At 35.1% G+C, this 18,962-nt stretch overlaps 1 protein-coding gene across 1 annotated transcript in view; it reads left to right on the top strand.

The window, feature by feature from the left end:
- Window positions 1-2,606: 2,606 nt before the first annotated feature.
- LOC133089891 (zinc finger protein 474-like) overlaps window positions 2,607-18,962 on the top strand; it is a 64,709-nt gene continuing 48,353 nt past the window's right edge. Inside the window, exon 1 of the mRNA XM_061188082.1 lies at window positions 2,607-2,719. The gene's annotated coding sequence lies outside the window, so the exon portion shown is untranslated. The remainder of the gene's footprint in view (window positions 2,720-18,962) is intronic.

Raw genomic sequence — 18,962 nt, forward strand, 5'->3', positions numbered from 1 at the left:
TTCTTCTTTCTCTAATTGTTTTAGGTGTAAAGTTAGGTTGTTTATTTGAGATTTTTCTTGTTTCTTGCTGTAGGATCATATTGCTATAAACTTCCCTCTTAGAACAGCTTTTGCTGCATCCCATAGGTTTTGGGTCATCATGTTTTTATTGTCATTTGTTTCTAGGTATTTTTTGATTTCCTCTTTGATTTCTTCAGTGATCTCTTGGTTATTTAGCAGTGTATTGTTTAGCCTCCATGTGTTTGCATTTTTTGCAGTTTTTTTCCTGTAATTGATTTCTAATCTCACAGCGTTGTGGTCAGAAAAGATACTTGATATGATTTCAATTTTCTTAAATTTTCCAAGGTTTGTTTTTTGTGACCCAAGATATGGTCTATCCTGGAGACTATTCCATGAACACTTGAGGAGAAAGTGTATTCTGTTGTTTTTGGATAGAATGTCCTTTAAATATCAATTAAGTCCATCTTGTTTAATGTGTCATTTAAAGCTTGTGTTTCCTTATTTATTTTCATTTTGGATGATCTGTCCATTGGTGAAAGTGGGGTGTTAAAGTCCCATACTATGATTGTGTTATTGTCGATTTCCTCTTTTATGGCTGTTAACATCTGCCTTATGTATTGAAGTGCTCCGATGTTGGGTGCATAAATATTTACAATTGTTACATCTTCTTCTTGGATTGATCCCTTGATCATTGTGTAGTGTCCTTCTTTGTCTCTTGTAGTAGTCTTTATTTTAAAGTCTATTTTGTCTTATATGAGTATTGCTACTCCAGCTTTCTTTTGATTTCCATTTGCATGGAATACCTTTTTCCATCCCCTCACTTTCAGTCTGTATGTGTCCCTAAGTCTGAAGTGGGTCTCTTGGAGACAGCCTATATACAGGTATTGTTTTTGTAACCATTCAGCCAGTCTATGTCTTTTGGCTAGAGCATTTAATCCATTTGCATTTAAGGTAATTATCGATATGTATGTTCTTATTACCATTTTCTTAATTGTTTTGCATTTGTTTTTGTAGGTCTTTTCCTTCTTTTGTTTTTCCCGCCTAGTGAAGTTCCTTTAGCATTTGTTGTAGAACTGGTTTGGTGGTGTTGAATTCTCTTAGCTTTTGCTTGTCTTTAAAGGTTTTAATTTCTCCATCGAATCTGAATGAGATCCTTGCTGGGTAGAGTAATCTTGGTTGGAGGTTTTTCCCTCTCATCACTTTAAATATGTCCTGCCACTCCCTTCTGGCTTGCAGAGTTTCTGCTGATAGATCAGCTGTTAACTTTATGGGGATTCCCTTGTATGTTATTTGTTGCTTTTCCCTTGCTGCTTTTAATATTTTTCCTTTGTATTTAGTTTTTGATAGTTTGATTAATATGTGTCTCGGCATGTTTCTCTTTGGGTTTATCCTGCATGGTACTCTCAGCCCTTCCTGGACTTGACTGACTATTTCCTTTAGGGAAGTTTTCGACTATAATCTCTCCACATATTTTCTCAGACCCTTTCTTTTTCTCTTCTTCTTCTGGGACCCCTATAATTCGAATGTTGGTGCATTTAATGTTGTCACAGAGGTCTCTGAGACTGTCCTCAATTCTTTTCATTATTTTTTCTTTATTCTGGCAGGCCGATTCTTAACCACTGCACCACCAGGGAAGTCCAGGATTTTGGAATCTTGAAAGTTAGAGTTGTTTCCCCTAATTCCTAGCCCTAAAGAACATTTAATAAAATGTTTCTTAATTTCATCATCCAGTGCTAACTGCTGTTAACATTTTAATATATGTTCTTTCATCTCATGCATGTGGGCATGTACATGCATACACAGACACACACACGCACATTTTAATGAGATCATATTATTTATTCTGCTTTGTAGCTTCTCTTTTTCATTTAGAAATATATTATGGACTTTTTCCTATGTTAATAAACTTTTTTACCTCATCAGGTTTAATACTTACAGAATTTAAAAAATAATTTTTTTAGGATTGTACTATGATTAGCTTAATATCTCAGAGTCTTTTTAAATGTAGGGTTTTTAAAAATCTTTATTTTAGATACATTTTAAAATGTTGACCTTAGTTTTTAAAAATGTTTTCTATATTTTAAGACACATTAGAAAATAAACTAATTATCTTCTGCATCTTGCATTTCATTATATTTTGGACCAATGGACACTTTGAGAACCATGGAGAATATCCATCTCCCTCTTTTAGAAAAGGCCAAGCTCTCCTATATAGATGATACTTTTTAAAGACCCTAGGAAAAAATCAATAAGAGAATCAGTAATTTTTTTTCTTTCTTAGGAAAAAAAAAAGTGTTTCCACCCCATTCCATTGCCAAGAAGAGCCTTGTGACTTAAATTAATCTGCCTCCCTTTCTGTGATGTTTAGTCCACTGGTAAAACTCCCAGAGTCAACTTCAAAGAAAGTTGAGATCCATACCTATTTTGCTGTCTGTTTCTGAGTTTCTTCACCCCTTGTTTTGGAGTTTTCCAATCTGTTACTATAGAACTCAGTCCTGTCCCTTTTGTTGACAGGTTGCCAGGATACATCCTGGCAACAAAGGCTGGGGTTCCTGTTCCAGGCAGCCAGCCTCACATACTACATGAACTCTTGCAAGAGGGGATGTGAATCGTGGAGCTCCCAGCTACTCTGCTCCTGTTCCCACCAGCTCCCTCACTGAGGGGTTCAGCAGGCCATGACAAAAGCCAAAATAGAAAGATAAAGAACAAATATTACAAGGTGAGTCTCCCAGAAGGTGTTCTTTCTTGGTTGTCTGTCTCAAATCTTACCTTACAACTAGCAATAATAATCTTGATCTCTTCCACTTCCTTCTCACCACTATGTAGTAATATTTCCTTGCTATAGAAAAGGAATCCAAAGAAAAGTAACCAGTTCTTAAGTTAAAAAAACCTCAAATAATACTAAACAAATGAACAAATATCATTTTACTTCATTGGATGATTCTGACAATAATTGAACTACGGATTAAATGTTTTAATGGCTAAAAGAATCAAATTCCATTTAAAGGGATGATTTTTAAAATTTTCTTAAGTTGATAAAATATATTTTTAACATAAATTCAGAATTATATGTTTATAAGCCAGATTATCCATGAAAGAAAAGGGGTGATAAAGGCTATAGTTACTCAGTTGACTTGGTAGTTTTTTTTTAATTGAGATAAAATTCACATGCAGTGAAATGTAACTGATCTTAAGTTTAAATTCAAGTTCCTAAAAAACAATGAATTTGATATATATATATACAACCATGTAAACCATCACCTTAATCAAGACATAGGACATTTCTATCACTCAGAAAGATTCCTCACATCCCTTCCAGTCAGTCTCCCCTCCATAGGCAACCACTGTTGTGATTTCTATTACTAGAGAATAATTTGGCTGTTCATGAATTCTATATGAGTAGAATCATACAGTGTGTATTCTTGTATCTGACTTCATTGGCTCAGCAGAATGTTTTTGAGATTGTTCCTGTTGCTGTGTATATAAGTAGTTCAATTCCTTTTACAGGTGAGTATTAATGCAGTATAGAATTATTCCACATCTGTTTATCTATTTTCCTATTGATTGATATTTGGTTTGTTTCCAGTTTGGGTCTCCTATAACTAAAGCTGATCTAAACATTCTTGCACAAGTCTTTTGGTGGACATATGTTTTCATTTATCTTGGGTTCAGACCTAGGACTAAAACTGTTAGATGATAGGGTAGACATATGTTTAACTTTATAAGGAGCATGAAATGATATGTCACTGTGGTTATAATTTGCATTTCCTTCATGACTAATGAAGTTAAGCATTTTTACACGAGCTTGTTGGAGATTTGCATCTCTTTTTTGTTAAGTATCTATTCATATTACTTGCCCGTTTTAAATGTGTTTTTCTTTTTATATCATCTTTATTGATACATAATTCACATACAATAAAATGCACCCATTTTAAGTACACAGTCTGATGAGTTTTGACAAGTGATTACATCCATTTTACCACCAATGATAAAATATAAGAACATGTCCATTAACTTTGTATTTCATTCTCCACCCACCTACCCACCAAGTAATCACTGATCTACTTTCTGTCACAGGTTAGTTTTGCCTGTTTAGAATTTCATATAAATGAAATAATTCAGTATATTCTCTTTTGCATATTATTTCTTTTATTCAGTGTAATATTTTTGAAAGAGCTCTATGTCATTGTGTGTAATTTGTTCATTTTTATTGTGGAGTAATATTCTGTTGTATGAATATGCCATAATTGGTTTATCCATTTACCTGTTAATGTGTATTTATGTTGTTTCCAGTTTTTCACTGTTAAGAGCTGTTATGAACATTTGTTTTATATTCTATTTGTGGACATATATTTTCATTTCTCTAGGATAATTATTTAGGGACAGAATGTCCATGTCATTAGGTACGTATATATTTAACTTTATGAGAAATTGCCAAATGATTCTCCAGAGTGGTTGTAATGTTTCACATGCCCACCAGGCATATATGGGAGTTTTGGTCTTTTCACATCCTAACACTTGGCATTGGCAATTTTTAAAATTTTATCCATCCTAGTGTGTGTACAGTGGTATCTCTGTGGTTTTAATTTGCATTTTCCTGACGAACAACTAATGATATTTACTATTGTTTCATGAGCTTATTGATATTTTATACATTTTATGTTGTGAATAATCTATTCAAAGCTTTTGCCTGAATTAGGCAACCCACATTGGGTTGCTTGCCATATATGTGTCAAATATATGTATTGAAAACATTTCTTCCCAATCTGTGGCTTATCTTTTAATTCTCTTAATGGTATTTTTTAAAGAGTAGAAGTTTCTAATTTATACGATGTAAAATTTTAAATTATTTTTCTTTTATGTTTAGTGCTTTCTGTGTTTTGTCTAATAAATCTTTGAAAATATTGAGGTCATAAAGTATTTTCCTATACTTTCTTCTAGAAGCTTTATAGTTTTAATTATCATATGTAGTTCTATGATCCACCTCGAGTTAATTTTTGTGTTTGGTGACAGTAGATGGTTGATATTCATTTTTCCACTACATGAATCCAGTGGTTCCACCATCATTTGTTTAAAAGATCTTCCTCACTCTATTGAATTGTCTTGGCATCTTTGTCAAAAAAGAATTGATCACATATGTGAATCAGACATATTTCTGGACTCTATTCCGCTACATTAATCTATTTATTTGTCTTTATTGGCATCATTAATTTTTAATAAGCCAGCTCATCTTGGCTTGTATGTAATGAAACAAATATTCAAAACAGATACACAAGTTGAGTCCTTCCATGACTGCTTGCCAGTGGAGCCATGCACAAGAGTTTGAATCAGATTGGGCATTCTGTCTTGTATGTTGTCCAAATCTTTACCTAGGCAGTAATCTGATTTTAAGCGATTCTGTAATAAGCAAAAGCCAAAAATATACAGTTATAAATTTAATCAAGAATGATAATCCCAGTAAAAGGGATGCATTTTTCAAACCCATTTATACAGAATGTAGCTTGAACTTAATTTTCATTCGTTCAATAATTTATTGAGTGTCTACTGTATTCCAAACACTGTTCTAGACAAGGAAAGTGGGAGGAAGATATTTCTTTGTTCATAATTTCTGTAAGGAAACAATATTTATAATCTCTACTCTATTGCCTGTTTAACAGTGTATGTCTCACAATTACAGAGAAAAAAACCCCTATGCCTGATAAAATCAGCATCAGATTAAAAGTTTTTATGCATTCCTATGAATTGACAGAAAATTATCAGCACTCAAATGTTTAATAAGGAAAAACATTTCCTCAGTCTTTCCAAGTTTGCTATCACTGTCATATATATCCATTTCTTTTGTGCCTGAGAATGTAAGCTATCATTTCTGTCAGTTGCATTTTCCAACTTGTTTTAGAAATTGAATCTTATATATTATTTCTAAGAGAACTTTGTTCACAAACTGGACCTTAATATGGCTGTTTCTCTCTGGATCTATATAATTTAAATGAATATTATTTTATTCTAATATATTTTTTTAATTTTTAAATTTAATTTTATTTTTTTATACATCAGGTTCTTATTAGTCATCAATTTTATACACATCAGTGTATACATGTCAATTCCAATCACCCAATTCATCACACCACCATCCCCACACCCCATGGCTTTCCCCCCTTGGTGTCCATATGTTTGTTCTCTACATCTGTATCTCAACTTCTGCCCTGCAAACCGGTTCATCTGTACCTTTTTTCTAGGTTCCACACACATGCATTAATATACAATATTTGTTTTTCTCTTTCTGACTTACTTCACTCTGTATGACAGTCTCTAGATACATCCATGTCTCAATAAATGACCCAATTTCGCTCCTTTTTATGGCTGAGTAATATTCCATTGTATATATGTACCACAACTTCTTTACCCATTAGTCTGTCGATGGGCATTTTGGTTGCTTCCATGACCTGGCTATTATAAATAGTGCTGCAATGAACATTGGGGTGCATGTGTCTTTTTGAATTATGGTTTTCTCTGGGTATTTGCCCAGTAGTGGGATTGCTGGGTCATATGGTAATTCTATTTTTAGTTTTTTAAGGAACCTCCATACTGTTCTCCATAGTGGCTGTATCAATTTACATTCCCACCAACAGTGCAAGAGAGTTCCCTTTTCTCCACACCCTCTCCAGCATTTGTTGTTTGTAGATTTTCTGATGATGCCCATTCTAACTGGTGTGAGGTGATACCTCATTGTAGTTTTCATTTGCATTTCTCTAATAATTAGTGATGTTGAGCAGCTTTTCATGTTCTTCTTGGCCATCTGTAGGTCTTCTTTGGAGAAATGTCTATTTAGGTCTTCTGCCCATTTGTGCATTGGGTTGTTTGTTTCTTTAATATTGAGCTGAATGAGCTGTTTACATATTTTGGAGATTAATCCTTTGTCCGTTGATTCGTTTGCAAATATTTTCTCCCATTCTGAGGGTTGTCTTTTCGTCTTGTTTATGGTTTCCTTTGCTGTGCAAAAGCTTTTAAGTTTCATTAGGTCCCATTTGTTTATTTTTGTTTTTATTTCCATTTCTCTAGGAGGTGGGTCAAAAAGGATCTTGCTGTGATTTATGTCATAGAGTGTTCTTCCTATGTTTTCCTCTAAGAGTTTTATAGTGTCCGGTCTTACATTTAGGTCTCAAATCCATTTTGAGTTTATTGTTGTGTATGGTATTAGGGAGTGTTCTAATTTCATTCTTTTACATGTAGCTGTCCAGTTTTCCCAGCACCACTTATTGAAGAGACTGTCTTTTCTCCATTGTATATCCTTGCCTCCTTTGTCATAGGTTAGTTGACCATAGGTGCGTGGGTTTATCTCTGGGATTTCTATCTTGTTCCATTGATATATGTTTCTGTTTTTGTGCCAGTACCATATTGTCTTGATTACTGTAGCTTTGTAGTATAGTCTGAAGTCAGGGAGTCTGATTCCTCTTGCTCCGTATTTTTCCCTCAAGACTGCTTTGGCTATTCGGGGTCTTTTGTGTCTCCATACAAATTTTAAGATTTTTTGTTCTAGTTCTGTAAAAGATGCCATTGGTAATTTGATAGGGATTGCATTGAATCTGTAGATTGCTTTGGGTGGTATAGACATTTTCACAATATTGATTCTTCCAATCCAAAAACATGGTATATCTCTCCAACTGTTTGTATCATCTTTAATTTCTTTCCTCACAGTCTTATAGTTTTCTGCATACAGGTCTTCTGTCTTCCCAGGTAGGTTTATTCCTAGGTATTTTATTCTTTTTGTTGTAATGGTAAATGGAAGTGTTTCCTTAATTTCTCTTTCAGATTTTTCATCATTAGTGTATAGGAATGCAAGAGATTTCTGTGCATTAATTTTGTATCCTGCAACTTTACCAACTTCATTGATTAGCTCAAGTAGTTTTCTGGTGGCATTTTTAGGATTATCTATGTATAGTATCATGTCATCTGCAAGCAGTGACAGTTTTACTTCTTCTTTTCTGATTTGCATTCCTTTTATTTCTTTTTCCTCTCTGATTGCCGTGGCTAGGACTTCCAAAACTATGTTGAATAACAGTGGCAAGATTGGGCATTCTTGTCTTGTTCCTGATCTTAGAGGAAATGCTTTCAGTTTTTCACCATTGAGAATGATGTTTGCTGGGTTTGTCATATATGGCCTTTATTATGTTGAGGTAGGTTCCCTCTATGCCCACTTTCTGGAGAGTTTTTATCATAAATCGGTCTTAAATTTTGTCGAAAGCTTTTTCTGCATCTATTGAGATGATCATATGGTTTTTATTCTTCAATTTGTTAATATGGTGTATCACATTGATTGATTTGTGTATATTGAAGAATCCTTACATCCCTGGGATAAATCACACTTGATCATGCTGTATGATCCTTTTAATGTGCTGTTGGATTCTGTTTGCTAGTATTTTGTTGAGGATTTTTGCATCTATATTCATCAGTAATATTGGTCTGTAATTTTCTTTTTTTGTAGTATCTTTGTCTGGTTTTGGTATCAGGGTGATGGTGGCCTCATAGAATGAGTTTGGGAGTGTTCCTTCCTCTGCAATGTTTTGGAAGAGTTTGAGAAGGCTGGGTGTTAGCTCTTCTCTAAATGTTTGATAGAATTCACCTGTGAAGCCATCTGGTCCTGGGCTTTTGTTTGTTGGAAGATTTTTAATCACAGTTTCAATTTCAGCGCTTGTGATTGGTCTGTTCATATTTTCTATTTCTTCCTGGTTCAGTCTTGGAAGGTTATACCTTTCTAAGAATTTGTCCATTTCTTCCAGGTTATCCATTTTATTGGCATAGAGTTGCTTGTAGTAGTCTCTTATAATCCCTTGTATTTCTGCGGTGTCTGTTGTAACCTCTCCTTTTTCATTTCTAATTTTATTGACTTGAGTCCTCTCCCTTTTTTTCTTGATGAGTCTGGCTAATGGTTTATCAATTTTGTTTATATTTTCAAAGAACCAGCTTTTAGTTTTATTGTTCTTTGCTCTTGTTTTCTTTGTTTCTATTTCATTTATTTCTGCTCTGATCTTTATGATTTTTTTCCTTCTGCTAACTTTGGGTTTTGTTTCTTCTTCTTTCTCTAGTTCCTTTAGGTGTAAGGTTAGACTGTTTATTTGAGATTTTTATTGTTTCTTGAGGTAGGCTTGTATAGCTATAAACTTCCTTCTTAAAACTGCTTTTGCTGCATCCCATAGGTTTTGGATCATCGTATTTTCATTGTCATCTGTCTCTAGGTATTTTTTGATTTCCTCTTTGATTTCTTCAGTGATCTCTTGGTTATTTAGTAACGTATTGTTTAACATCCATGTGTTTGTGTTTTTTACATTTTTTTCCCTGTAATTGATTTCTAATCTCATAGCGTTGTGGTCAGAAAAGATGCTTGATATGATTTCAATTTTCTTAAATTTACTGAGGCTTGATTTGTGACCCAAGATGTGATCTATCCTAGAGAATCTTCCGTGCACACTTGAGAAGAAAGTGTAATCTGTTTTTGGATGGAATGTCCTATAAATATCAATTAAATCTATCTGGTCTATTATGTCATTTAAAGCTTCTGTTTCCTTATTTATTTTCATTTTGGATGATCTGTCCATTGGTGTAAGTGAGGTGTTAAAGGCCCCCACTATTACTGTGTTACTGTCTATTTGCTCTTTTATGTCTGTTAGTAGTTGCCTTATGTATCGAGGTGCTCCTATGTTGGGTGCATATATATTTATAATTGTTATATCTTTTCTTGGATTGATCCCTTGATCATTATGTAGTGTCCTTCCTTGTCTCTTGTAACATTTTTTATTTTAAAGTCTATTTTATCGGATATGAGTATTGCTACTCCAGCTTTCTTTTGATTTCAATGTGCATGGAATATCTTTTTCCATCCCCTCACTTTCAGTCTGTATGTGTCCCTAAGTCTGAAGTGGGTCTCTTGTACACAGCATATATATGGGTCTTGTTTTTGTATCCATTCAGCAAGCCTGTGTCTTTTGGTTGGAACATTTAATCCATTCATATTTAAGGTATGTTCCTATGACCATTTTCTTAATTGTTTTGTTTTTGTTTTTGTAGGTCCTTTTCTTCTCTTGTGTTTCCCAGTTAGGGAAGTTCCTTTAGCATTTGTTGTAGAGCTGGTTTGGTGGTGCTGAATTCTCTTATCTTTTGCTTGTCTGTAAAGCTTTTGATTTCTCCATCGAATCTGAATGAGATCCTTGCCGGGTAGAGTAATCTTGGTTGTAGATTCTTCCCTTTCATCACTTTAAATATATCATGCCACTCCCTTCTGGCTTGTAGAATTTCTGCTGAGAAATCAGCTGTTAACCTTATGGGAGTTCCCTTGTATGTTATTTGTCATTTTTCCCTTGCTGCTTTCAATAATTTTTCTTTGTCTTTAATTTTTGCCAATTTGATTACTACGTGTCTTGACGTGTTTCTCCTTGGGTTTTTCCTGTATGGGACTCGCTGTGCTTCCTGGACTTGGGTGGCTATTTCCTTTCCCATGTTAGGGAAGTTTTCGACTATAATCTCTCCAAATATTTTCTCGGGTCCTTTCTCTCTCTCTTCTCCTTCTGGGACCCCTATAATGCGAATGTTGTTGCGTTTAATGTTGTCCCAGAGGTCTCTTAGGCTGTCTTCATTTCTTTTCATGCTTTTTTCTTTATTCTGTTCTGCAGCAGTGAATTCCACCATTCTGTGTTCCAGGTCACTTATCCGTTCTTCTGCCTCAGTTATTCTGCTATTGTTTCCTTCTAGTGTAGTTTTCATTTCAGTTATTGTATTGTTCATCTCTGTTTGTTTGTTCTTTAATTCTTCTAGGTCTTTGTTAAACATTTCTTGCACCTTCTTGATCTTTGCCTCCATTCTTTTTCCGAGGCCCTGGATCATCTTCACTATCATTATTCTGAATTCTTTTTCTAGAAGGTTGCCTATCTCCACTTCATTTAGCTGTTTTTCTGAGGTTTTATCTTGTTCCTTCATCTGGTACATAGCCCTCTGCCTTTTCATCTTGTCTATCTTTCTGTGAATGTGGTTTTTCATCCACAGGCTGCAGGATTGTAGTTTTTCTTGCTTCTGCTGTCTGCCCTCTGGTGGATGAGGCTATCTAAGAGGCTTGTGTAGGTTTCCTGATCAATATTATTACTTTAAGCAATTTCCCCAAACTCTCTGCTGAATGAAACATTTTCAGGAGTATATGAAATTCAAGAAATAAGTTGTGAGTGGTGAAGAATGTAAATGATTCCAGAGCACCCTTCCTGAGGCAGCAGTGGAGATTCCCATGGAGTCTTAAAAACATAGAGAAAGCTTTTCTAAATATTACAGTATACAAATTCAGCAGGAGACACACACAGTATTGGGGGCAACAGGAAAGGAAAATGTAAAAGAGGCAAGTTGCTAACAGTTCAAAAGTGATGACAAACTGCAAGTAGAATTTCCACAGTGCAGTGCAACCAAACATTTATTTCAGAGAAGCCTCTACAAGGAGGCTAATGGAGTTCTCTGCAAACAAAATTTAGTAGGATTCTGGTTGCACTGTGTGCTATTTTGTAGATTCACATTGATTAATAATTGGATGTTTCACTGTTAAAATAAAATGGAGTCTCATTTGTATGCTCTAATTCAGGGGTTAGGAAACTTTTCCTATAAATGGCCTCATAGTAAATAATTTAGCCCTCGTAGGCAAAAGCAGTCAGGACAAATACATAAATGAACAAGCATGACTCTGTTCCAGTAAAACCTGATTTGCAAAAAGAGGTGGATGGCTGGCCAGGTTTGACCAGTGAGCCCTAGTTTGTCAACACTTGTTCTAATCTTCAAGGAATTCTGATAAAATATCTTCCAAAATTATACATTGACATTTAAAGAACTGTGATCTCGAAACTGTTCTTCCTCGGAGTGCTCGGTACTTTGGGAGGCTCTCTTCAGAAGAAATATGACTTCCAAGGAGAATTAAACTTTGAAAGTAATATGCATTCAGAATGCATGTGGTCAAGAAAGACAATATATGAATAAACTCAGCTCAAGAAAGCCTAACTCTCTCTGTGTTTCTCCTTCAGTTTTCTACCTAGTCATACAGCACCCGATACATGTGTCTACCTAATCATAAGGCTACATCTGGTGTGCTTGTCTAGCTCTGTTCTTGGGGGGAGATCTATGCCATAGATGCTCGTTGCTCATTACTTGATGAGCAGTCTTTACCATAATGTACAGAGCTTGGTCCAAGCCAATGACTGGATTCTCATTTCTCTTAGATTTGGTATACAGACAGTATTCCTTCAGTATCCTTGGGCGTTTGGATCCAGGACCTCCTGTGGGAACCAAAATTCATGGATGCTCAAGTCCCCTATACAAAATGGTGTAATATTTGCATATGACCTATGCACATCCTCCAGTATACTTTTAAATCCTCTCTAGATTACTTGTAATACCTAATACAAAGTAAATGCTATGTAAATAGTTGTAAATACAATGTAAATAATATGTAAATAGTTCCCAGTGTATGGCAAATTCAAGTTTTTTTTTTTTAACTTTCTGGACGTTTAAAAAATATTTTTGATCTGATGTTGGTTGATTCTGCAGATGCAAAACCCACAGATATGAGTGACTGACTATCGTTATGCTTCTAAATCTAGAATGATAATCCCTTTTTAAAAAATTATTGGAATATAGTTTATTTACAATGTTGTGTTAGTTTCAAGTGTACAGCAAAGTGATTCAGTTATTCATATACATATATTCATTCTTTTTCAGATTCTTTACCCATATAGGTTATTACAGAATATTGAGTAGAGTTCCCTGTGCTATACAGTAGGTCCTTGTTGGTTATCTATTTTATATATAGTAGGTGTATATGTTAATCCCAAACTCCTAGTTTATTCCTCACCCCACCCCAGCATTTCCCCTTTGGTAACCGTGAGTTTGTTTTCGAAATCTGGTAATCTGTTTCTGTTTTATAAATAAGTGCATTTGTATCATTTTTTAAAATTAGGTTCCACATATGAGTGATATATTTGTCTTTCTCTGTCTGACATACTTCACTTAGTATGATAATCTCTAGGTCCATCCATGTTGCTGCAAATGGCATTGTTTCATTCTTTTTTATGTCTGAGTAATATTCCATTATATATATGTACCACATTTGCTTTATCCATTCATCTGTCAATAGTCATTTAGGTTGCTTGCATGTCTTGACTATTGTAAATAGTGCTGCTATGAACACTGGCATGCACGTATCTTTTCAAAGCATGGTTTTCTCCAGATGTGTGCCCAGGGTTGGGATTGCTGTATCATATGGTAACTCTATTTTTAGTTTTTTAAGGAACCTGCATACTGTTCTCTATAGTGGTTGTACCAGTTTATATTCCCACCAATGGTATAGGTGGGGTCCCTTTTCTCCACACCCTCTCCAGCATTTATTGTTTGTAGATTTTTGATGATGGCCATTCTGACCAGGGTGAGGTTGTACCTCATTGTAGTTTTGATTTGCATTTCTCTGATAATTAGTGATGTTGAGCATCGTTTCATGTGTTTTTTGGCCATGGTATGTCTTCTTTGGAGAAATGTCTATTTAGATCTTCTGCCCATTTTTTGATTGGGTTGTTTGTTTTTTTGATATTGAGCTTCATGAGCTGTTTGTATATTTTGGAGATTAAACCCTTTCAGTCACTTTGTTTGCAAATATTTTCTCCCATTCTGTTGGTTGTCTTTTCATTTTGTTTATTATTTCCTTTGCTGTGCAAAAGCTTTTAATTCCATTAGGTCCCATTTGTTTATTTTTGTTTTTATTTTCATTACTCTAGAAGGTGGATCCAAAAAGATATTGCTGCAGATTACTAATCCCTTGAGTTAGTATTGTTAGGAATATTAAACAAGGGTTAGATGGTCAGATATTCCTAAGACTTGAGAAAATACCACAAAACTAGCTTTTAATCCTTTCTTTCCAAAAGTCCTTTTCTGTTTTTATTCATCTATTTAATTAATGAGCTTGATTCTTGTTTAAAAATTTAGTTTAAAATTAAGCTAATCTTACTCAGCACATTCAACATTCAACATATTTTGTCAGTGCCTACAACGTGCCTGGCACTGGACTAGGTGCTGGGCATCTAACTATGTAGAGAGCAAATGGGCCCCTAATGTTCATGGAGGTTACATCCAAGTGAAGGAAACGAGTACTACACAAGTAAACAAACAAACAAGGTAAAAACATACTGTAAGAGCTGTGAAGAAAATAAACAGCCTTGTCATAACTGTGCACATAACTGTGATAGTGGTGGTGGCAGTGGTACATGTGTGCATGTGTATGTTCATGTGTGTGCATGTGTGCACACATGTTTCTGTATGTTGCATGTGTGTCTACGTGTGTGTGTGTTTCTGTGTGTGTGTGTTTTAGGAAGAAACAAAGAAATTACTTGAGAAAGAGTAGTCAGGAAGGGTCTGTCTGTTTGAGTCAATGATATTTTAACAGAGATCTGGAAAATGAAATGAGAAAGCTATGCAAAGATGGGGAAGATTCTAGGCAGTGGCAAGAGCATGTGCAAAGCTCCTTTTCAGTCTCTCCCCTAACCTACCCCAGAGTGAGAACGAGTTTGGTTTATTTGAGGAACCAAAAGGTGAACACGGATGAAGCACAGTACAGGTGGGAGAGAGTAAAGGGAGACCAAAGCAGAGGCTTAGGGACACACCAGGTTTCAGAGGTTCAAGAGTTTGGATTTTATTTTGAGAATAGTGCAACAACCACGGAACATTTAGTCAGGGGAGGTATAGGATTTGTTTTATAACTTAAGTAGGTGAATATGACTGCTCTGAAAAAAGAAAGATTAGGCAGTGGGAGTGGTTATTCACCCACTATGCCTGAAACAGCATGTGGATGGCGAGGCACACCCATTCACCTGCGTGGCAGTAAACTTAGGAGGGCAGGCGAAACATCACAAGAAGTTTTCCAACATCACTGGAAGAATGGAGACAGGTGTGAAAGAATATGGGAAAGGAGAGGCATTAAGATGCAAAAAGCAAAAAAAAAAAACAGGAGAGGAGAAAGTGAGCAGAAAGAAAATATAAGAAGATGACTAGTGTAAAATAAAATGTTTACTTTTCTGTGAAATCATTAAAATGCACTTATACAGGGATAAAAAATACTAAATCTTTTTTTTAGAGTGTCTACTAGTCCCTTTTACCTTTTCTCTTGCTCTCCTCTCCCAACCCCACATCCCCCATGCAAGCCCACAAGAAGATCAAGAACTTAGTTGGAGAGCTGGGGCAAGGGAAGGCATCCTCATGATCATCTCACCTGCCTTCACTATCAGTATGACTTCTTCCAAGTCAAAAGATGTGGTCAAAGTTTATTTTAGTAAAATTACTGTGAAATGAACAAAGAATAAAGTGAAAAGTAGTGAGGATTGGAGATAGAAGAAATACACGGTTGGAGAAAGAGTCAGAATTCAATGTTTAGCCAACAATTGTCCTTATTAGTACCATCTGACCTAGTTACAATCCAGCATATCGTTACCAAATACATGCTAGACGGACTGGAATCCTGGCATGGATTCACTGCCAAATGAAGATTTTGACAATGATTGTCAGTCTCTTCTCTTGACCTAGAAGGAATATGGAGAGAAATGTGTAGAGGTGTGTGTGTGTGTGTGTGTGCGTGTGTGTGTATGCAGTTAGAAGCAGAGTGCTCACCAAAGTGATAATAAATATAACTAATAAGATTCCAGCCTCTCGCCAAGTGTATATATTCATTGAAAGGATGGAAATACATATAGTTTGTGAAAAATTATTTATATTGTGGCTCTTTTTAAAATCAGAAATGTGCAGTAAGTAATTAGTTTTTATATTATTTGAATCACTTCTCTCAAAAATACCAAATGATTGTGCAATATTAAAATAAGATAAATCTTGGACTGCTTTATCTGTTCAGTTCCAAGTGAACCATATTATATATGAAACACATAACATTTCAATCAACAAAAGTTAAAACCACATTTTCCTCTTCAGTTAGCCTATTTCCTATGTCAAATACCATGTCAAGTGGAGTTTAATAATTTTAACTATTGGGGTGGTTATGGGTAACAAGAAGTTTCCAAATAAACTTTTACACAGAGACTCTCAGGAAATGCTTACTGATAAGTAGTAGCACAGGAACACTGTTCTAGCTGTAATTACTGAAATGGACACTATCCATTGTGTGACTAAATAAAATAGGTTATGTTGTGATTCACCAACAGTTTAATAACATATAGTGTAACTGAATCTATTTCAATCTTAATTTTGTAACTGGAATTTTATAATTAATCAAGAGAGATAAAAATTTGTAGCCTAAAATTGTGTCATCCTTCCATATGATGTTTACAAGACAGATTTAAAATCTATACATCTTCAAATAGTGATTTCATAATGTCTTAAGATATTTCAGCTTATTCTATTTCTCCCATATAATTGTGGTGTTATAAGATTCTGGTATTCAAAAAATCAGAAAACTAGAAAAACTATGAACAAATAGTTACAACACTTAAATGGAAGCTTCAGAAGACAACTGTGAGAAAAGAACAGTGAACAGAAAAAGTGAAAACAAGAGATTTATAAAGCCCACTGAAAGTAAATGCAGACTTACTAAATGCATCTCATCTGCACCTTCCCACCCTGGGATCCAGAGTAATGAAATAATTCTGAAGACAGAGAGGAAGGAAAAGCCTTTTTAGTCACCTTAGCAGTTAATTGCCATATATGTCTTTTAGTGGAGTAGCCTTTGCAGATGGGACTTCTGGGTCTAAAAGGACAGGAAAGGTAAAGGAGGAGAATGAAAGGAAGAGGATGCTCACGATGACTCTTGTTGGTGTCCCATGGACCTTGGCTGATGGCATTCTCTGAAAAGTTCACCTGGAGGCTAGGATAACCACAAACTTTCACAGAAAAGCTACAAAGGAAAAGAGCTCTGCTAGACCCTAGGATTGGTCCATCTGTCCTATATGAAGATAGTAGAATCACATAATTCAAATAATGCCCCAGTAATAGTACAGTAGTTGCATCCATGAAGGAAAGACCAAGACCATCACTGAAACATTAGTATTATTGAGAATCTGATTGCTTTTTTTCAAAAAAGACTTCTTATTTTGATAAAAAGATATGCCTCTGTTTCTTTAAGTGACTAGAGTAGGATTCTTTTTATTTGTAGTGACACACAATCCTAACAGATACATACGTGAAGTAAACATACTGTAATAGCCTATTAACTCATAGATGGAAGGATTGGATTATTTGGAAATATCTCTAATGGTGGTCATGGTAATGGGAACTCAAAAATTATGTCCAAAATATCTGTTCCAGGCTCCACTGCCAGAGGCAGCATTCTGGGCTGAATGAATTATTAAATAATTCCAGCTCCAGCCAGGCCTTCTTAGTGGACTCAAGTGTACTTAGGGCATTTATTATAAGTATACATGTGCATGGAAACACAGGGGAATCAAACAGCCAGGCCTCAGGAAGCTCAAGAACTACCTGTTCCAGGGGAATTCCTAGCCAAAAAGTTGAGTGGACTCTTGTTCTCCAGGCCAAACACCAAAATAATTAATAGGTAATTTTTATAAAAGCTTCAGAATTCTAGAGGGGAATTCCTAGCCAAAAAGTTGAGTGGACTCTTGTTCTCCAGGCCAAACACCAAAATAATTAATAGGTAATTTTTATAAAAGCTTCAGAATTCTAGAGGGAAATCAAAGGAATTTTCAACCAAGTTCTTTTCATTTCTGCTGATTATTCAGTGTTAATAATCAGGTATTATCCCCATTGGCTTTTCAGCTCTATACTCATTGGCTCTCTTTCTTGAATTGTTTCAAAAGCCTGAGTAGAACTAGAGACCCCAACCTGCTTTCCTTTTTAGGAGAGGTGAAGAAAGAGCCCTATCCACAATCAAGCTCTGCAAGCCTGACCTGGTCACTGCTTTTCCACCTGTGAGGTGGCCTGCTTCCTCTTTTATATCTGACATTACAGACATTAGTAACATCTGAATATAATTTCTCATTTCTTATTTGGAACTTTGTGACAAGCTTCTTCCATTCTCTAATACAATTATCACAAATTTCCAGGAGTGCAGATATTCTCTAGAAATAGTGTAAGATATAAAGACTAAAGAACATTGTATGTCTTCTGCACCCAGGCAGCAGTGACAGCCCCTCATGGTTGCTCACCTGAGTGTTCCAACATTGGCCTGTTCCCATGCTCTACCCTGTTTCACCCACAGTCACTCCATCTCCTTCTTTTCTATCTTCTTTTTTTTTTAATTTTTAAAAATTGAAGTGTAGTTGATTTACAATGTTGTGTTAGTTTCAGGTGTACAGCAAGGTGATTTGTGTGTGTGTGTGTGTGTGTGTATATATATACACACATATATATATATACATATATATATATACACAAGTATATATATTCTTTTTCAGATACTTTTCCATTAGGTTATTACAAGATATTGAATATAGTTCTCCGTGATATGCAGTAGGTCCTTATTGTTTATCTATTTTGTATAGAGTAGTTTATATCTGTTAATCCCAAACTCCTAATTTACCCACCATCTCCCTCCCCAGCTTTCCTCTTTGGTAACCATAAGTTTGTTTTCTATGTCTGTGGGTCTATTTCTGTTTTGTAAATAAGTTCATTTGTATCATTTTTTTGTAGATTCCACATGCAAGTGATATCATATGATATTTGTCTTTGTCTGACTTACTTCACTTAGTATGATAATCTCTAGGTCCATCCATGTTGCTGCAAATGGCATTATTTCATTCTTTTTATAGCTGAGTAATATTCCATTGTATATATATTCCACATCTCCTTTTTTATTTTATTTTATTTTATTTTTTATTAATTTTTATTGGAGTATGGTTGCTTTACAATGTTGTGTTAGCCTCCACTGCACAACAAAATGAATCAGCCGTACACATACAGATATCCCCTCCCTTTTGGACTTCCCTCCGGTTTAGGTT

The sequence above is a fragment of the Eubalaena glacialis genome, chromosome 4 (assembly GCF_028564815.1).
Source record: "Eubalaena glacialis isolate mEubGla1 chromosome 4, mEubGla1.1.hap2.+ XY, whole genome shotgun sequence".
Taxonomy (NCBI): domain Eukaryota; kingdom Metazoa; phylum Chordata; class Mammalia; order Artiodactyla; family Balaenidae; genus Eubalaena; species Eubalaena glacialis.